At 45.7% G+C, this 21,775-nt stretch overlaps 1 long non-coding RNA gene across 1 annotated transcript; it reads left to right on the top strand.

The window, feature by feature from the left end:
• The first annotated feature begins 1,889 nt into the window (after positions 1 to 1,889).
• LOC112059110 (uncharacterized) lies at positions 1,890 to 16,248 on the top strand. The gene is made up of 4 exons (XR_002888338.3): positions 1,890 to 2,030; positions 7,033 to 7,229; positions 13,658 to 13,818; positions 15,448 to 16,248. It is a non-coding gene; the product is annotated as an uncharacterized LOC112059110 (long non-coding RNA).
• The last annotated feature ends 5,527 nt before the right edge of the window (positions 16,249 to 21,775 follow it).

Here is a 21,775-nt window from a genome sequence, read left to right as displayed (position 1 = left end):
AGGCAGCTTTTTTCTTAGCCATGCAGGACAGGCAGTTTCAGTTATATTGGACTCAGCCTGCCAGAAGCCTTGGATACATATTGCCTAGACTTAGAGCTTACTTTGTAGCGGGAAACTGTTGCTCCTTGGACTGAAAAAGTGACCTTTAGTGGACAATGGGGCTAAATACCACTGGGTCACTTTTTCCACCTGGAGTGGTGGTACAGCCATGCTCATTGACTGTGCAGTATATAGAGGTATATGTGTCGGACAGTCAGATTTCAGATCGTTTTACAGAGACAGATACTTCTCAGTGTTTACAAAGTTCCCTCTATAATATTGACAAGCACAAACACATCCGCATATTCTTTCGGTTTCGAAATCCTTCCATTCATATTCACTGATCAGCTAAAAAGAGATCACAGATAACTAGACAAGCAATTATGAAAATGTAATAACTGGAGGTCATTTCGAACACACAGAGAGATACGGGTAGCTAGATATGACTAGGATATCTAAACTATAGATAAGATGAGAAGATAAAGACAGATAATAGATTAATAGAACACTCTAGGTAACGACACATTTCATGCTACTTCTAAGACAAGGAAGCAGGACAAAAATAGCTATGCCCAAGAAAACTCTGGAAAATATAGTTTTGGGGAAATTCATCAACTCCCTGTCACGAGAGAAAAGATTTACTGTAAAAGGCAACTTCTTTATGCAACGATTGACACTGAATGTTGAAAGGATTCAAATTATTACGATGGTGGAAACTGTAATGGGACGGGAAGCGCATTTCTGCCACCACCCACCATTATTTTTGAAATTAGTTGAAGAGTTTGTTTACTCCGTAAAATACCCACTTTAAGTTATTCCTCCGTTAAGGGCAGTGCATTTGCGTCGTCGGTACTGCGGAAGAAAGGGCTGGGGGGGGGGGGGGGAGTTGCAGTCTGAATTTAAAGATACTTTGAGTTGCTGCAAGTTAACCATGTGCTGAGGATAAAAGAAAAGGAGTCCAAAAAGGAAAGATGGAGCTGATTTTGAAACTGCGCAGACATGCTGAGGAAGATCTTACTTCTAAATAACTATTGTTTCTGTGCTGGTGAAGAATACTAAAGCAAATCAGTCTCTCATTAGACCGAGCAGACAAAAGTGAGTAATGCTTGGTTGTTTTGCCTCTTTAGAATTTTCTTGTTCTCGGAGTTACTCATCAAGAATGCAGGTGGTTAATTTCGTGTTTAAGAGCAAAGTAAAGTAGCCTCGAAACATTAAAAGAAGAATGGCTAGAAATGTGGAAAGCAATCTTAAAAGCAATGGGATCTCTTGTGGTCTGTGGGGGCTTATGTCCCTGCAGGGCTTGTTTCCCTGGGCTAAGCTTGTTCATTTACTCAGCTCTTTCAAAGCACACGTTTCTGCCCTCTTCTAGGTCCTGGAGCGCCTAGCTTTGTCTCGGGACACATGTGTATAGCGGCATGTAAGTGAGAGATTAAATCGATGTTCAGAAAAGCGGTCCTAGTGTTGCGGGATTTGTCCGCACCTCGGCTCAGGGCAGATAGAAAGGAATCCCCTCCTGTCTAAAGTTTCTGAAGACAGGAAAGGAGCCCGCGTTTTCCAGATACCTACTTAGGGATCCCCCATCCAGCCGAGCCAGGTACTTTATAGAGGGGAGTGGGGGAGCGTCGGGGGGGAGGGAGAAAGAGGGAGTGAGGGTGGATGGAGGGTGGATGGAGGGGGAAAGAGGTTGCCGTGGTTTCTGCCACTGTAACTGGGAAAGTCACTGGCTCGTTTTCCTGCGCCTGGCTTTGAAGAACTGATATTTGATCAACTCTGTAACCACCGAGATCATCATTTTTTAAAAAAATACTGTCCTGTTCCCAATATGCTCTGATTGCCTGGGCACGTGATCCTAATGCGTGCAGACGGTGCCGTTTGCACCAGCAGAGACCAGGATTCAGTCAGTGGGTCGAGATGGGGGGAGCCCGGTGACCGAAAGAGTCTCCTTCCCTTCCTACAGCAGGGCCAGACCCAGCCGCCCTTAGGACTTCCGCGTAAGTCCGCAGCGCACAGGTGGTCCCCACCCCACCCCTCAGCCTGCCCCTACTGCCCCAGAGCCAGCTGCGGAGGGCAGCAGAGGCCCGAGCCAAAGGGAGCCTTGTCGGTGACGGCCTTAAGGCTTGGCTCAGGCTCCGGGGGGCTGAGATCAGCCCCGGCTGCCCCAGGACCTGCAGGCTCGAGGCGCTGGGCCACGGTGGGGCGCTCGGGGCCTCCTCCTGCTTTTGCCTTTTACACAGACCGAGGCGACGGGCCAGGCGGGCGGCCTGGGTCCGGGTGAGCTCAGCTCTGGCTGCCCGCCGGACCACCTCGCCTCCAGAGCGCAGACACCCTCTGCCACGGGACAGCGGGCAAAGGTTACACTCCTCTGCAGTACCCGGTCTGGCCTGGAGAACCCGATCCTGCTGGCCAGGCCTTTCAGGTCAAACCTCAGAGCACCCCATCCTGCTCCCGGTCTGGCCTGGAGAACCCGGTCCTGCTGGCCAGGCCTTTCAGGTCAAACCTCAGAGCACCCCATCCTGCTCCCGGTCTGGCCTGGAGAACCCGATCCTGCTGGCCAGGCCTTTCAGGTCAAACCTCAGAGCACCCCATCCTGCTCCCGGTCTGGCCTGGAGAACCCGGTCCTGCTGGCCAGGCCTTTCAGGTCAAACCCCAGAGCACCCCATCCTGCTCCCAGTCCAGCCAATAGCAGAATCCCCTTTGATTCCAAGGGGAGCCTAGGTGCTGGAACTGGGGGTGCTGCTTCACCCCCTGGCTCTAAGTGGTTTCCATTATCTACCGGATTTACAGTTTGGTTCAAGGGCTCTCAGCTCCCCCACCTACAAATTGTCCCAGCGCCCCTGAACGGCAGTGGATTATAGAGACGTAGAGTGCAGAGCTCAGGCCTGGAGGTTTTGTTCAGTAACAAATAATCCTGGATTGTATCTATTCGTCCTTCTTCAAGGCATTCTTTGTTTAGGAATCCTGCGGCGGGGAGGCCTTCCGGGATCCAAAGTGACCACACAGTTATGAAAGGCAGGAGATTTGCTGGGAGGTTTTGTCCACGGAAGCGCCTTTTAAAAAGCCTTTGAACTATTTAAAACAGCCCCTTCCTTATTTAAAAGAAAACCACCGCAGAAGGGGGTTTGAGATCTGAAAATTGCCCCTGATCCGAAATAGTCCCCAGCTCGACTCTTTGCCGAGCTCTGGGCCCTGTCTGAGTGGAGCGGGGGAGCGAAATGCACTCAGCTTGGCTGCAGAAGGAGTCCGCAGGGCTGTAAAATAAATAAATAAATAACAACAACCATGAATCTGAAGTTGACAGAAACATCTTGGGAGAGAGGCTGGCTTCTGGAGCTAAGACACCAAAGAGAAAGGGGTTGAATCCGGATTGATTGATTTATGGAGGGGAGGGCAGGTGGGAAGGCCAGCTGGAATATTTTCTGGACTGGAGAATGACTTCACAATATTGTTGTCCATGTCATGTTGTGCATGCTATATATATATTTTTTTCATTGACAATCACTTGTGAAGGGAGGCGGAGAGGGCTATCCAGCACTTTTAAGATACATGCTAAGGGCTATTTCCAAGGTATGCCATAGGAAAATGGAACTAGCACTCCCAGCCCTGAAGCCAAATGGAGAGTCCCTCGCCAGGCTAACAACATCACATTCCTGAGCTAGACAAATGATGAAAAAGTTCCAGTTACTGTCTAATGAAAGGCCTCCATCTCCCTTCCCCAGAGGTTTCCGATGCACATATAATTAGCCCTCAATATTTCATGAATATGGGGTTGACTAAATCCTTTTCACTCGGGAGATTTCACATTCCGAGTTTTACCATCCCTGGCACTTTGGATGAAGCCCTGAACATGGGAGAAGTTGTTGTAGTTTGGAACTGTTTCTTCACCTGGCTTTCAGTCTTCCTTACAGATCACCTCTCAGCCCAGCTAGGCGCAAATGTGAGCTACAAGGTGTGGCAAAGACCCAAAATGAGGGACACAAAAAATGATTCATGCAGGAAACTGCTAGTGTGCTGTGGGATTCATTCCTTTAGCGCAAATAATTCTTTCTCTAGCCCGTGTTTCAAGTTCTTTGTTTCTAGGACATGTGGGTGGAATGGAGCTAATTTCTGGACTAAAAAGAGTGACATCACTGACCAACATGTGAGAGATGCTACAGAGCCTGTTTCCGTCAAGACATTATGGAATAAATCTCCGTGTTCTCTTACAGTTTTCCATAGTATTATTTTAAAATTCTTCTGAGTGTAAGTAAATGAAATAATATGAGTGAGAGCGGGCGATGCATCTCTTAAATATAAAACAGGACACACCTCTCTTCTTAGTTTTCACTTGGTCCAATAAAACTAATACATACGTTCTTTGAATCTGTTTCAGTTTTCATGTCTGGCTCACTTTACTTTGACAGGGCCTAAAATAATATTGGCTTTAGGAGGCAGTAAAAGTTTTTTAGTGCTAGGCTCTGACGCTGTGGGCCAAGATTATCTACAGTGACTAGCGATTTGGGGGGTTTCCATCATTCCAACTTGAGACATCTTAAAGAGTGGGTGCTGAGCACTTTCTGCAACCCAAGATGTCTTAAACTGGGTGCTTAAAAAAGGAGACAAGCCCCAACTCACTAATCACTTTTGAAAATATTGGCTGATAGAACTTTTTCCTGTTGTGTAGGAATTAAGATCCAAAGCCTATTGAAGTAAACAGAAAGGTTCCCTGACTGAGTTTGCATCAGGTCCAAAATGAGTCAATAGGTTCCTGTCTCTGTGTAAAAAGCCCGTTCAAGACAGTTGAAAGGTTCCAGTGTACGTCAGTGGACTTTCGATCAGGCCCCAAATCATTATAAATCTCTCCAAAACCAAAATAACTATTTAAAGATGATTCCTTTTGAGAAGGCAAAGATTTCCCTCATGAGCTACTCATGATCTTGTGGTTTAAAAAAGAGAAGAATAGAATGATGATCTCCTCCTTGTGACCTCCAAGGTTCTTTGTATGGATAGTAGGTTGTGCCTGGCATCTTATGTCTACACTGCAATGTAAGACTGGGTTCAGACTTAAGCGTCAGCCCAAACCCACCTTCTGTCTACACACAAATCTCTCAGACTCTGGCTTGGACCCTGAGGGGTTGGAGGGTTTGAGCCCTATTGCTTTGCAGTGTACACTTAGCTTCCCCTGCCCCCTCAATCCCCACTCAGGTCCTGGGAGTCTGCCAAAGCCCCACAATCCCATGGGCCAACTTCCTTTGTCCTCTCTATCAGAAGAATCTCCAGTTGACTTCAGGGAAATGAAAGCAGCCCCCCTTGGTGTGGTGCAACAGCTCACTGAGACAACATTTAACCCTTCCATTGTCTTCTGAACACTGTCAGAGAGCCTGCTGTGTTTGCAAGGGGGTCTGAACCGAAGAGTCCTTTGCAAAGTAACACTGCTTCATGGTCATGGGGGCACAGCCAGATTTGGGTAAACCTCTGGTGCAAGGCCAGAAAAACAGAGGACTTTAGTAAGAGTACCAGGAATAACCATGCATGCCAGCAAAGAAGCTAGCAGTGTTGCTAATTTACTCCACCACTGACCAGTGCAGGGAGTGGATTAAGCGGCTGAAGAATGAGTATAGGAAAACCAGGAACCTGATCTGCATCTCAGGCAACTCGCCAATATCATGCCTGTTTTATGAAGAGTCTGACTGGGTGCTGGGCACCGCACCAAGTGCAGAGCCAATGGTGCTGCATGTTGACCTGGTCAGCCAGGATGGTGACCTGCTGGCCCCAGCATCCAGCATGGGGCATGATGGGAGCTAACAGCAGGTGCTGAGTCGGGACATTGAAGTGACTCTGTTGCTGAAACCAGTCCACAGCAAACGTGGAAGGGACATGTTAATATTTATTAATACAGTGAGGGTGGGATTTCCATTCTATGAACCAATGCAAACGTTATTAGAAGCCCCAGCTCCCAGTGTGCAGCTACGAATGGTGGATTGTATGCCACCAGGGGGGCATGGCTCCCTCACCTTGTCACCCCCTACCAGGTGCCTTTCAAAATAGCGACTGGGAAATGTAAATAATAAAAACTCCTTGAAAGTAAAGTTTGACTCAAGCAGGCACAGATTTTTTTGCTCAGGCAGTCCTATTTCTTAAAAATAATAACCTGACATTGCCAGGCCTGTAAGTACGCCACTCTGTAACCACTCACAGGTGTAACGAGCCATCTGGAAACAGTGAACTGATTGGAGAGGGGGGGAGGAAATACTTTGCCTTTACAAATCTAGTTCACTTCAGTTAAAGGTAGTCCTTGCAGTCCATAGGTGACAAAATCATGGATGCCAAATTCGACTGAATTTGATTTTTTTCCAGAAATGTGGCAGGAGAGAATGGGGAGGAAGGAGGCTGGCTGTGGAGTTCTGTGTGTTTGCATTAAGCCATGCATAAGCTAATGCATCATCCTGTTGATTCCCTCCTGAATTCTGACCCAATTCTGCGTGCTGATAGGTGCAAACTTTTCCTGAAGCAGGGACTCCAGTTTGGTAGTCACATTTCAGGGACCTCGGTAGCTGACCAGCCCACGCAACTCATAGATGTGCTGTTCAGTCCCTATACATTTGAATGCTTTGGCTCCGTACACTGCGGGTTTCCCACCAGCAGCTTGGAATAACATCTCCCTCAGGCACCACAAAAACAGCGTTGGCCTCCAAAACGTGGAAGGCCTGAAATGACAGAAAAAGCTTTTGCAGCACCGCTCTTGATGGCACTCCCCCTATCCCCAACCCAAAGAGTTCTGCAATGTTTAGAAAACAAAAAACAGGTTTGACTTTTTAACTTACCATTGTCTCTGCACTTCTTTCATTGCGATTAACCCAACTCTGTCTATGGATTTTCTGTGGTCTGAAGTATCCCTCTCACAATAGACTAAAGTTCAGAAAAATAACATGTTATCTGAAATTACACGGGATTTTTTCTGTGCTCCTGCACTGTGCTATTTGAGACAATAACCCTCTGTGTCTTGTCATATTTCAGGCCTGTCGACCTCTACGGGCTGCAGTACCTCCACAGCTCGCCCACATTGCAGCAGAAACCTGGGCCAACATATACTGCCACAGACCATTCCAAGAGGAAGTGTTTCTGTGATGACCTAATGGTTGAAGTTCTGGAGAGTGCCAGCAAACAGGCTCAGTACCAAAGACAGAGGGACTTACAGCTAGAGTAAAGGCATGGTAAGAGGCAAGGAAAGGCTCAGGCTGGCTGAACAGCTTAAGGATGGGGTTTCAGGGCAGGAGCAGGCATTTGCTTCACGGTTCCTGGAACAGGAATGGGGGCCAAGGGAGGTGGACAGAGCTCAGCAGAAAACAACTGGGAAGTGGTCATGTCATTCATAAGCACATTGCATGGCAACCAACCTCCCACCAATTCCCCAGCACTGAAACCCCACTCCCCACCCCACAAGCACATCATAAAGCACTATTCCCCCTCTTCCCTTGGGCCATGCAAGTCCATAATGTGGGAGCACAAAGCATCACTGACTTCTGCTGCCCGGGTGCATCCAGCTCCAGCAGTGCTAGGCGGACTTTCTAACTCAGGGTACTGATTCAGCGACCCCTACCTGTCATAGATCTAGTCAGGGAGAAATGGTTCACTTCTGGCTTCACAAAGATTGTGAAGAGCTTAGCAAGCCACAGTTGTATGCACAGTGTTGATGATCCTGGAACTCAAACAGGTCTGTAAAGATCTCCAATGGGATTTCAATCTGCCAAAAGTATATTTAGCAACCAGCTGAGGGTATAATTAAACCATCTTTTGCCAGGACCTCTGAAACCAGGATACGGATTCATAAATCAAGGGGGGGGGACTTATGGGGGTCCCCCAGTATAACAGTGGGACAGTAACTCCATTGATGACAATAGCATTTGGTGGGAATAGTGTCCCAGCCTTCCATGAATGCAGACGCCCAAACAATGAAAATCCCTGGTATCATGAACTTTCCCAGTGTGGTCCACGAAGACCCGCATAGCAGTGGAGTAGAGCCCTTTGGAGTTTTCATGTGCTCTTTGCAGAGGACAAACAAGACCCATCCATGGCCCCAGCACCGTTTGGAAACCTCATTCTCTCAAAGCCATGAATTACTTCAGGAATATCTTTTATGCCTGCCACCTTGGGGTAAACGACATGCCTAATTGCCTTGGAAACCTCCACCACGACTTTACCTAGAGTCGACTTTCTAACACCTAACGTAGTCCAGTTTGAAATTCACACCCCCTGCAATTCACATCCCTCTAGTCCACGCTGCAGCACAATGCAGACAAGCTCTTACAGGGCCAGATTCGGTTTTGGGGTTCTGGCAAGTCTTTCTTCTTTCGCTTTTGCACTGACAGAGATGATTCCAGCTCTAATTTCTGGTGCAGAAAATCCATGTCTGTGACTTTTTGTCATCCTAAACAAGCCAACGCATGTGTGTGTGTGTGTGTGTAACCTCACAAAGCCATGTGACCCCTATTTGGTTATTTATTGATCTAGTGCATGGCTTATTTGCCTTCACTGTAAGGCAGAAGTTCTTCTAAAGCTCAGTAACCCTGAGATTGTCCCTTTATTGACCACATTAACCAGCGAGGGGCTTCAAGTCCCCTCACCGCAATTTGTTCTGGCAGCTTGTGCTGCCCCAATAGCTCACATTCTCCTATTGGTTTATCAATACAAACATTTTCCCCTCAGAACTTCCTTTACCAGAAAACATTTCACCAGTGTGATGCTGTGGGAGAAAGAACAATTCATTTGCCCATTAGGCCATTTGCTCTATTGATGCAAATTGGTGTAGCTCCACTGATTGCAATAGAGATATGATGATTTACACCAGCTGAGGATTTGGCCCAATTAAGACACACTCCTCCCCATGATCTGCCTTTCTCCTAAAAGTAGCCCTGTTGTCTTAATATTTTGATTAGACAAATGTAGAGAGCTTCCTTCCACCGTTCCTGCCACCTATGCCTGAGCACAGGGCCGGCTTTAGGAAGTGCGGGGCCCGATTCGAACAGTTTCGACGGGGCTCCGGCAGGGAACACATAAAAAAAACACGCGGGGCTTGTACTCACCCAGCCGTGCTCCTAGTCTTTGGCAGCGGGTCCTTCACTCACTCCAGGTCTTCGGCGGCACTGAAGGACCCGCCGCCAAAGACCCGGAGCGCCTCCAGGTGAGTAAAAATTAAAAAGGTGCCTCTAGCCAGGGAAGGGATTCTCTGCCACTTGCCCCCCAATCTGGGCAGCCCTGCCACTGGACGCGGGGCCCTCTTAGGCGCGGGGCCCGATTCGGGGGAATTGGTGGAATTGGCCTAAAGCCGGCCCTGCCTGAGCAGGATCCTATGCTGCTACAATGGAGACACCACACGTTACCCTCCCATTAGCGTTCCACTGTTGAAGGGTGGGTGGTTGCTGGTATGAAGCTGTTGCATCTTCTTCTGGCCCTGCTCAGAGAGAGAAATAGGGCTAGCCTGGGAGTTGTGGTGGAGCTGGACTGGCAGAAGGTTGTAAGTAACAAAGAACAGTTGTAACACCATTAGTATCACCGAACAGGCAGAATTATGGAATTGAGCACAATATTGGAAGACTGTGGGCTCTGTCCTGCTGGGCACAGTCCCATTGTCTTCATGTAAAAGATGTTCTTAGGAACTACGAGCACCATCTTTAACTACCTGGAGGGACAGGGGAAGTCATGGCCCATATGCCTCCTGTATGTACCTGAACAGCTACTCGTCCCCTCAAACCGTTGGCAGTGACCTGCAAGACATTTACACATTTCTTACATTTTCGTCTTCTGTGCAAGTCCTATGTGGAAGGCCCTCCCTGAAATCTGGTGGCTAAAATTTACTGATGTAAACATGGGATGACCTCACGTGTGTCAGCCCAATGGCATTGCCCTGGGGTAAGTGACAGAAAAATTTGGCCCTTTTGGTCATCTAATTTTTAAAGTGTGCATTTAGTACTAATTCATTTTCTTTTAAAGAACACAGCTGCTATTAATGGTTTAGGTGCCAAGGCTATTCGGCTATTGATTTACTGAGTCTCTTTGTTAATTTGCCTGTCAAAGATCCGGGGCCCACATCCACAAAAGGGAGTAGGCGTTGCAATCCCCACCATCACACTACCTAACTTTTAGGCACCTATTAAATCACTGGAATCCAGAAAGCCTGCGTTAGGTGCCTAGGTTTGGTGTGCAATAGGCACCTGAGATTGGGATGTACAAAAGCCAGCATACTTGGCAGGGAGTTGCCTAAGCTAGCTAATGGGAGAGGTTTATCCTCCGCCCCACTCACCTCAGAGAGTTTGGGGCTTTTTCTGCTTATGAGCTGTAGCCAGGAGCCTTTTGTGATAGTTCAGGTCTTGAACCCAGGCCTGGGAGTCTCCAGAGAGCCACATCCTCCACACAGTGTCTGCTAAAATTTGGGGGGCTGGGAAACTAGTAAGACTATAGCCTCAGCCAAGGCACCACCTATGGGAACTCTGATTGGAGGATCACCCGGCTCCACTGATTGGTCCAACTATGCTCTTTAAGCCAGAAAGAGGCACAGGACGTTTGTCGAGCAGCAAGATGATTCTGAATTCCTGTTGTGGCTGTATTAGATTCTGCTTGTGTCAGCCTGCTTTTGCTCTTGCTCCATACTTGATCCTTGCCTCTCCTCCAGTTCCTGCCCTTATACCTTGCCTCCAGTCATCAGTTTCTGGGCTTGACCCCTGGCTCGAGTAACTGGCAGTTGACTCTGGTGCTGACCCTTAGCTTCATGGCCCATCCTGGATGCCTGCTCTGCCCACTAGCCCTGACTCCTGCTCTGACTATTAGGCCAGCCTGCCTACATCTCCTGGAGTCAGATGGCTTAGGCACCTAAACCATTTATAATAATTAATGGAGATATCCTATCTCCTAGAGCTGGAAGGGACCTTGAAAGGTCATTGAGTCCAGCCCCCTGCCTTCACTAGCAGGACCAAGTACTGATTTTGCCCTAGAACCCTAAGTGGCCCCCTTAAGGATTGAGCTCACAACCCTAGGTTTAGCAGGCCAATGCTCAAACCACTAAGCTATCCCTCCCCTCCATTTCTTGTGAGAATGGTGCCTTCCTAACTTCACACACACCAGCAGAGGAGGCAGCAGCTAGTGGTTGGGGAATTCTTTCAGGGTATTGGAGACGTCAGTTCAATCCTTTCTCTGCCTGATGAGAAGGGATTTGCAGAGGGGTTCCTTACCTCTTAGGCGAGTGCCCTAACCACTGAGATGTGGGTTATTTGATGTGAGAATTTTGTCTGTTGAAGATGTTCCATTGTGTATTAAATAAAGATTAACTAGGCCAGAGAGAGTAATAATGATGCTATAGTCCAATGTTCCAGGACCCTCACCTGAGAGGAGTTCAAATCCTTTCTCCTTGTCAGACAGAAGGGGGGATTAAACTGGGGTCTCCCACATCCTGGGTGAGTCCCCTAGGCTAAGGGTTATAAGTAGGCTTGGCAGAATTTGGTGGTGGTGGTTGTTTTTTTGTTTTTAGTGTTGATGGATAATGTCAATGTTTTGTTTTTAAGCCCTTTTTTATTTTTATCCATTTAAATGTTCACAGTTGCTGGAAATTATGGGGGGCTCAGTCAATAATTAATGACAGTAGATGTTTATTCAAAAAATAACAGAGTCCTGTGCCACCTTTAAGAGTAACAGATGTATTGGAGCATAAACTTTCGTGGGTGAATGCCCACTTCATCGGATGCATCCGACGAAGTGGGCATTCACCCATGAAAGCTTATGCTCCAATACATCCGTTAGTCTTAAAGGTGCCACAGGACTCTCTGTTGCTTTTTTACAGATCCAGACTAACACGGCTACCCCTCTGATACTATTCAAAAAATGAAAGCTTTATACACATTAAAACACAATTTGTCATCATCACATGACAAAATATATACAGTAAATATCCTTAAATCAAACTCTAAGTTCTCAAGCGGCATTTTTCTTACTTCATCCATACATTTTATTTATCAATGGAAATATATTTTCATTGGTTTGTGTGTGTCCAGTGAAATTGACACCTACTTACATTTATCAGTAACAATCTAATTCTCCCAAGCCGAGTTATAAGGTGGGCCCCCTCTAGCTGTTTTGTGTGCTCAGGCCCTGGAGACAAGATAGGCATTGGCCCATCTATCTTCCCTCTGTTTGAGATCCTGCTGGGCTGAGATAGCTGTCTGGGCACCTGTCTGTGCGTGCCCAGAGGCAGAAACTTAAGGGCCTAGGGGAGTTTTACTGCAAATATTTTGGTGCCCAGTGAGTTGAGGCCCTTACGGGGTTAAGTGTTAGCTGTGTGGGGATTTTGTGGATCGTAGTACTGCCTAAATCCCTTTGTGGATCCATGGAGCATACAAACCTCAGCAGCCAGGTAAAGAATCTTTTGGACCGAATTCTCAGCAGGCATAAATTGTCATAGTTCTGTTGGTTTCAAGGAAGCAGTACCAGTTTACACTTGTAGGGAATTTGGCCCTTTAAATTTATACCCACAGTAATGCACATCTGTGACTGGGGCACCCAGAACTCATTACAAGCTGAAATGACCCATGTTGCAGTTGCTTTTCCTTGGGTTGTTAAGGGCTTGCTTTCAAATGCTGGTTTCCAGCGACATCTTGTGGTTCCCTTTAGGTACTGCAAGCAAACTATTACACTCGCCTCTTTTTATTAGGATTCCTTACACTACAGCAGCTTTATGAAAGTCAGTTTGTCTTTTGCTCTTCTCATGATACTTTTGCCCTTTTAGGTGTGGTTGCTGCATCAGACAAATTGGCTCCCATATACTTTTGTGGCTAGGAAGTGAGTAAAAGTCCTAATTTCCCTGTACATGAACCTGAAGAATGACGATATCTCCAACTTGATGTTGGTGGGAACGGCCTTTTCAGTGTGTTTTAGTGTAAGGCAGATTTCCTTAGAGATTTCTTCTTGCATTCTAGAATAGTTGACACACACACACAACATCTTGGTGCATTGGTGAGGTCAAGAACATGATCCCATGTGTGAGCACCAGGAATTAACTTCCCCCAGCGGTTTCCTCATGGCTCACTTGAGGACAGGGCTGCACAGCCAGAGAACTGAGCCAACAGAAGCCATCAGTGACAAACAGTGGCAGCCTTGGAAAAGCAAGTAAACATTGCCACATGGAGGACAAAAGGGTATTTTTAACCTTTGATCCATCAAAAAAATCAATTAACAGGGAGAGAAATGTTAGACTTAGAGATGGTAATAAAGAAAGATGGGGCTTTACAATTTTTCAGAAGTAGAGGATTGTGTTCCTTTAAATGAAACAATATTTTTTAAAAATATAAACAAATGTCTATGTTGATTGGAAAAACTACTAGACAGTAATTTAACCCTCGGAGGCAATATTTATAAAGGACCCCTCCCTCCCACAGGTCTTTTTCCCGAATGTATCTATCACCAATGGTGATTTCTTTATCCCAATAATGCAATGGAAAGGCAGGTATAGAATAAGCAAACAAGGTATTTTATTAAACAAACCACAGAACCATAAAACCACTCGGTAGTTCACACCCTAATATTGGCAGTAATCCAGGACCCCAGAACAAATAAGTGGATAAAGAGAAATTAAATGAGTACATCACCATCTCTGCAGAGACACGCTGGACAGGTAACACCACAGACCACGGATCACGACTGGAACACAGACCACCACTGGAAAATGACAATGACAAGGACCACTTGGAACTTCACACAGGGTCAGGAGGGACACCACACAGGATCAATGGAGGCAGTAACACGATGATAGCAGGGCAGGTAAGTGAAGTCTTCTCCTCTTCTCTCTTGATGATATAGCAAGCATGGCTGCCACTGGGGCGGACAGCATTTGGTGCTGGGCACACCGTTCCTTTATAGTTTCCCATTGCTGGGCAGATTACCCATATTATGTGACTCTTTTCCTGCCACTATTTTCCCTGCCTTAGCTCAAAAAAACCTCGCCAACTAGTCAACAAGAACAGGGGACCAAAATGGAAGGCAAACAACAGCTACGAAAATAAAAATGGTGAACTGGCCCAACATCTAATAGTGCTAGTTTAGGGTTTGATTTGGTCACCTTTAGTCACACTGGGCCCCATACTAGCACTCATTCATGCTCAGTAGGACTTTGTTCCCTGAGTCAATCCGTTGGGATAAGTCATGGAGTAAATTACTACTCAACGTGAATAAGTCTGAGATACTTTTACTTTAGTGGACAGCGGGGCTACTCAGCGTGAGTAAGGGTGGCAGAATCAGTCCCATGAGGATTTATTCTGTTCTATCCTCTTTAAAATATTCAACCCCCATCACTATGGTATCTGAGCTGGCAATGCTGTTTGCTGTAGTTCATTGTCTAACATGGGATTGCCTTCACATTGCACAGAGAATTCTGTTACATGTATTTTGACACCAAGTGGTTTTTTTTAATGGGTTTCCCATGTATTCACACCAGCTCAGACTGTCTTGCTGGTAGCTACTTCGTCTTCCTTTCCCACTGGCTAATAACTTTCTTGGCACCAACTTTTCAACAGGTGGGATGAAATGTGACTGCTTCATTGCTGACGATGAGGAAAGATTTATGGCAAAAGACATGTTGCTTACAGTTTTATGGAGACTGCCTATGTAAAGACATATAATGCGCTATGGCAAGGGTCCCACAAACTCCGAGAGAGCCTTAGAACAGCCTAACAAATGATTGTCCAACTTGTCATGTATATTCTTAAAATCTGGGTGTAAAAACAGGATGTAAGCTGAGATCACTGAAATGGCTCTGTAGCTAAATTTTCCATGACTTTGGACCATAGAATGCTCCATCACTCATCCAGGATTAGATAAGGTATTACAGATTTTAAAAAATAGTTTCCCAGGTGCACCGAACAATGTTTTGCTAGTTGATTAGGCACCATGCTGAGCTGAGTCTCTTCAAGTAGCCATCAGCTCCTTGTCTTTGACTGCAAAAGCATTGTCCAAAACATGACTATAGCTTTTTCACATGAACGGGTCAGCAGATGAAGAAATCTGTCCCAAGGCCTTTCATTGAAGGTGCGCACCCTTTACAGATGGTGTCCAGCCTTTCAGATCCAAATCTTACCTGCTGTATCCGCATTAATGCTTTATATTGCTTTCCTTGAAGTAGCTTTATGTATTGTTACATTTTGGAATATACAAGTAGATGGTAGAAAATCCACTAAGTAGTGGATTTTCTACAGTGGCACATCCTTACAATACAACAAATACTTTTTCCATTACAACCACTAAATGTTATAAAGGCTGATGAACTGTAAAAGACCAAATGAAACATTGTAGTGTTGCCTGTTAAACCTATGGAATCAGTCTATTGTTTTGTTTTGTCAGCTGGAATGAACCATCCCATTAACTCAAAGGCTGTGTTTTTTTATATGTTACTAGATGAACCACTAAAGTTGACTGATGACTGTCCGTGATATATTAAGAATGGAACAACAGCATTCCTTGGGGTGGGAGAACAGATGTATTTCAGCAGAAGTGGAAGTTGGTACCTAAGGGATCCATCTGAGAGTAGTTAAGAAGAATATTGATGAATTTTTGTGTTTATTTGGGAACAGGAAAAATTGTTGGTCACCTTTAACTGGTATCCAAAGGAATTGTAATTTCACTAACAAGTGATTGTCTCCTAAGAGAAGTAATCACTTTGTGCTTGACTGCAAGGTGATGTAACCCCAAATGCTAATGGAAGCTTTTGACACATCAGGGCAAATTAATCCCTGGTGTAACTGCAACACTAAGGATAAATTTGGGCAGGTCTCCCTCTACAGGTGTGGACTGTCTGTGTATGCTTTTCTTCTCTGAGGTCATCATGTTGCGCTCTGACACTGATCAGAGAACAGAACAAGTAGTAGGTTTGGGTGAATATTTCCACATGTAGCTAAATTTAGGCCCAAACTAAAGATGCTTTCTGTATCTCCCTCTTAATTTATTATTTTGTCTTTATTCACGCAAAATTGACAGTGAAATACTCATTCATTTACGAGGTCCCAACTAAAAGCAGAGGCAGTTATTAACCTGTACCAAAAGGGGGGGTGGGAACAGAACTCTAACCTCACAATTAGCTATCATGTCTCTTGTAGGAACTCTCATTCTAGGACGGACCAAAATATCTCATGCCCTTTGCTTTTTAAAGCATTCTTTCAGAGACGGCATGTGTCTTCCTTTGTGTTTGGAGAGCAAACATTCTAGCCTGTTATATTTCTCATTGTCCTTCCATTGTTCAGTGTTTGGGTGACATGTATGTTAAAAAACATTTCATCTCTCAGCTGGATCTCAGTCTGAATTTGAAATTCTGCATAAGCACTATGCCTCACTGCAGTAAATTCATATTTATTAATCGCACTTTCATGGGAGAGTTGATCTCTATCCTAGCCTGTTTAGGCTACCTGCTGCGTGTAGTTCCTTACCTAGGTTTATAGCCAACATATTTTTCTTCTTCATATTATGTTTGCAGTGTCAGTATCAGCATCAGCGGGGGGGGACTTTAAAACATTGCTCCATTTCCGCAACTGCTGTAACTGTTTCTAACTTGCTAGTAATGCTACAATATAACCCTAGATACCGCATGATAGAAGTGCCTTTGTTGGTCTTTTCACGGCTGTTCCACTTTCATGCAGCAGGTAGCAGCACCATCCCCATTTCACGCAATGCACATGTGACCTCCCTCAGATCTTGCTTGTTAAAGGCAAACACTGCTCTACTTCTGCCTTCTAATGATCATCTCTTTACTTGTATTCATCAGTCAAATTTATTTCTTTTAGTGATACTGTGACGTTATTTACATGGATGTTAGACATTTTGGGGGCCCTAGTACAATTGTCCCTGGCTATCACTGTGGTATTGTATTCCCTTGAGCAAGGCAGCCAAGTCACAATTTGCTACCAACTAGTTAGAAGGTCTGTGTTTAAATCCTTTGGGGAAATCCTTTATTTCAACCTTGTGAGCCCCATTCAGCTCGTTCCGTCTCCTCCAACCCCTTTTCAGATGGAACAGCTGTACTCTGTCAACACAAACACTCCCGCTCACTCTTTCCTTCTAGTCAGGATCCCTTCTGAGTGGCTTACTAACCAGTGACAAGTGGGGAAAACATTGACAAAAGTCTCTTCGGGAAGTTGTGCTTCAACTTGACTTCCTCGTCTGCATCTGGCTGCTTGTTAGAATCTCTGCAGACAGCCCTGGTCAGAATGAGGTTCCAGGGGAATTTGGGTGAGTCTCTTTGCTGGGCCTACAGTCCAGAGAGAGCTCATTCTACTAGTGCTGTGGTCTCTGGAGATGCCAGAGAACAATAATTCATATTATTCACAGCATAGCAGCGGTACGACCTGCTTACGTACAGCCTACCAAAGCGTAGCTCAGAATTATGCTAGTCAACCAATGTCACAAAATCAATAATGAACAGACAAGAAGAGGTCAGACTCTTGGACCCCGTGTACTGAATATCTTCAGCTGTGTGTGTGCCCTGCTACAACCTCATCAATGTTCATGACACCTCACCTTCATGCCATCCATGAAAAGGCCCTCAGAAAGGGACACAGAAGTAGCATGCAGGTTCTGTTTAATATTATGGAGGAAACTTTTCTATCTAGTAAGCTGGATGGGTTAAATCTAGGGATGGAAGAAACTTATGGAATTCAGGATTCTACAAAACTCTCAGACTAAAGTCGTGTGTACGTAGTTATATATAGGTCTTGGCTGACCTTAAACCCCTTCCCAAGTGATGCAAACTAAACCATAGAAAGACCCTCTTCTGCTGGAATAAGAGTATCCGCATGGAGATTTTTCCTTCTCCCCATTCTCTTCTCCTTCATTTCACAATCTCACCTAAGTAGAACATGACCCCAATAACGTTCAAGTAAAAAATATCAAACCTCGCAGGATTTGAGTGAGTTTGAAATTCAGGGGAACCCAGTTTGCCCATCCATAGACAATCCTTACATTGGCTCCTGAGCATGAACAGCTATTGGTCTAACATGCCACAGAGTCCTTGGGAATGGCAAGACTCAGATGGTACTACTACTACCGGAAGAATCTTTAGCATATCTTCTTTGGGAATTACATTCTAAACCCAACACTTAACCAGGTTAGTGAACCAACTAGACAGCTGTATCAGTCATTTAGCTCATTAGGCAGTAGAGATAGAAATGCTTTGAAGACAGGATTCGTAATGCACAGAAATGCCAATTAATTCTTACTCAATGCCACCAGTAATCAGAAGGAATGACTTACCCCTATTATTGCTTTGCAGTTGAACGTGGCCCGCTTTAATTCCTTTTTGAGGTATCCTCTTTGGCTTCCATATGAAATATCCATCCAGTGTTCTGTGTTGCTGTTCTTCCCCGGCATTTTTGAGGCCTCTGTTTCACATCAGCTAATCGGTATGGGGCGAAGTAAGTGCCTGAGCAAGTAACTTTTGAAGAGTGCACCTACAGATTGTCACTGCGTTAACGGGTCTACCGCTGAGCCACAGGAAGAGAAGGGAAGAAGGAGGCTGCACAACCTGCTTCTCCTAGTCATGGTTTCCTGTTGAAAATGATTATGAATAAGCTTCATTACTTGATTAATTTCACAGCTTCATACAAGCGAAAAGAACCAGGGAGAACGCAACTGTAGGTCTGGTGTCTCCTAGTTAAAGCCGCTGACAGCTTTACTTGATGTACGTTGCTGTGAATCATTTCTGGGAGCTTGGTGGTGTCAAGCCTTAGAAGAATAAGATAGCTGGAAATAGAGTTGATGATGACAGAGCCAAAGTCTGGATTATCAGGGTCTGATCGTCTGCTGGTGTAAATCAGTGTGGCTCCATTATGCTCAGTGGAGCCGGACACTGACAAAAGGTTTGTATTTAAATACAGGTTTGTATTTAACAATGTGCAAAGCTGTATGGTCAGTTTTTAATGCCAACTTTCCTAAAAGAATGAACGTTAAACCCATTCCATCCCAGCTCAACAAAGCTGATTTAAGAGAACGAGGTTGAGGCAAATGTATTATTCCCTTATATTTGTTTGCCTGAATGCTTTGGGCCCAAACCTGTGTGGTATTGGGCCCCTTCAACTTCCATTGAAACCAATGGGAACGAATCATCACTTTGCAGGACTGGGCCCCTTAAAAGAAGGGACTTAGGCTTTGTTTACTGTTCCATTTGCCCTGTGGATTTGAGCAGTGATATTTCACAGATGAAGATTAAAAATGATCTCCAGGTTTTCACCTTCAGAAAATGCATTTTTATTTCTGACCAGTTTTTCCATACAGAGAAGTCTCGCTCTTTCACCTAGAGAGAGACACACTTAATTACTGAGAACACTGAGAACTTAATTGGAAGGGTTTTCTAATGGATAGGCTCAGAAAACTCTTGGCACTTCCAAAAACCAGGGGCTACGCACAGCACTAACTGCTACATATTTTACCTGCAAAATATGATTTCTGTAATAATGGCATTTGCCACCTTGATTGGCCATCCTCAGAATGCGTCCCAATAGCAGCCACAAAGGATATAATTTGGCAGGTATTTTTGGCTAGTTAAGTGATATCACTGACTTTGTATGAAGGTTGCAGCATAGAAAAATTCTATTGTGGTATCACAACTTCAGGGGTAAACTTTTCTGTATTAAAACTTACCAGAGCATCATAGGAACATGGTAGGCGTCAACATGCCCACGCTGGGCTTTTTCAGTTCCTGCCAATGTCTATCTGAAAGACAAGCCAGGACATATCTGCACAGGCCTGCTTGCAATGAAAAATCTAGCTGTGACTAGAGATGGGCCCAAACCAAAGCACTGGTTCTAAGTATCCCTAAACTTTGGGTATGTGGACTGGGGAGGTCTGACATCCAGATCCAAACTGTGTGCTTCGATCCCCTCCATGTATAGCTACAGGTAAACAGCCATCTAGTACTGTACCACAAGATGGAGCAATTACAATGCTATATGTCAGGCAGCTTGTTAAATGAATCTCTGGTCCATGAGGCACAGAGGAGCTGTTTTCATTTGTCTCTAGCTGCTAATGATCCCAGAATCATTAGTAGGTTTAATTGCTTCTCCCCCCGTACCCGGACCCAAGTTCGACGTAGTCCATGTAGGGGTAAAACCCACCACCACATCCCCTTGTGCGAGCGTGTAGTTCTAGTAAGAATAAAGGGCTATGTCTACACTACAGCTGATGTCGGCATACACTCTCTAGTGTACCATGCCCTAGTTCTGACCGGACGTCCACACTGCAAAGAAAAATCTGTGGCACGGAGTGTCCGAGCCTGAGTCAATTGACTTGGGCTCATGGGGCCCAGGCTGCGGAGCTACAAATAGCAGTGTAGATGTTCCTGCTCGGGCTGGAGCCTGAGCTCTGAAAGCCAGTGAGGAGGGAGGTTCTTGGAGCCCAGGCTCCAGCTTGAGCGGAAACATCTACACTGTTGTTTTTAGCCCCACAGGCCGATTCCTCCCGAGTCAATGGACTGGGCTCTGAAAGTGAACAAAAGGGTGCTGGGGGAGCAGCCCCACTGTCTGTATGCTCAGCCACTCCCTCCCCACTGCTTTGCACCTTGTGCAGCCATCCACACCCGAACAGACTGCATGCCAAACAGGAGTACAATGCAAACCTGCATGTCCCCTGTGCACAGGAGGGAGTGACTCCACAGCAGGAAATCAGGCCCTCGGTGGCTGGCAATCAGCAGCTCATGCCCTCACAGTGTAAGGTAGGTTTGGTGACACATTCAGTACATGTTTTTATAGAGTGCTCGTGCTGATGGCCTGCTAGGTGAATCAAGCAGCACATGGGCTCAATTTCAGGGAGCTCCGCAAGTTCTTTGGGAGTTCTCATCTATATTTGTCAAGTATGTCATTGCTCATATACACTATGACACCATTGGCCAACGAATATCTCCATACAGCTCTCCGCTGACATCCAACGGCCCATTCCATTGTCCGAGGATGCCATTCAACAAGTGATGTGCACAGTTGACAGTCCCAGCAGAGAGATGAAGGACTGAATGAGCACAGAGACCTTTTCTCCTCCCTCAGAGATGATCCCTCCAGTTCAGGGGTGAGACATGATGGTGGGCAGTGTGGCGAATACTGCTTTACCACTGCTGCTTTCATTCAACTGGGTATTTTAGGATACGAAGCTGTTTATTTGACTCCTTCCCTGGGAACAGGACTTTCAGGGAGAAGCTGCTATCTCTTTCAATGGACTCCCCTCTAAGTAAATAAATAACAATATCCCAGGAAGGCAAAAAGAAGATACCCTGGCCCAGTCCCACCCCTCTCCTGTCACCTGCCCCACTCATTCACATTATCTCCTGTTTGCCTCATCCCACTCTTTCTTCCCATCCCCTGTTTTCACTTATCTTCCCTTTCTTACATAATATATTGAGCTATACCTATCTCATTGAACTGGAAGGGACCTTGAAAGGTCATTGAGTCCAGCCCCCTGCCTTCACTAGCAGGACCAAGTACTGATTTTTGCCCCAGATCCCTAAGTGGCCCCCTGAAAGATTGAACTCACAACCCTGGGTTTAGCGGGCCAATGCTCAAACCACTGAGCTATCCCTCCCCTGTCCCCCTTTTACTCCTCCTTCCCTTCTTCATCTCTCTACCTTCTTCTCTCTTTTGCCTCAGTCTTTTTCTCCATCTACCTTTCTCCCCAGCAATTGTATGGTTAAAGGTTTTATAAGTTACGGGGGCACGCATAGTGGAGGCCTGAAAGCCCAGATCCTCAAAATTAC

This window comes from Chrysemys picta, chromosome 11, assembly GCF_011386835.1.
Source record: "Chrysemys picta bellii isolate R12L10 chromosome 11, ASM1138683v2, whole genome shotgun sequence".
Lineage (NCBI taxonomy): Eukaryota > Metazoa > Chordata > Testudines > Emydidae > Chrysemys > Chrysemys picta.
The sequence above is the reverse complement of the archived record's forward strand: the minus strand, read 5'-3'. Positions and strand labels throughout refer to the sequence as shown.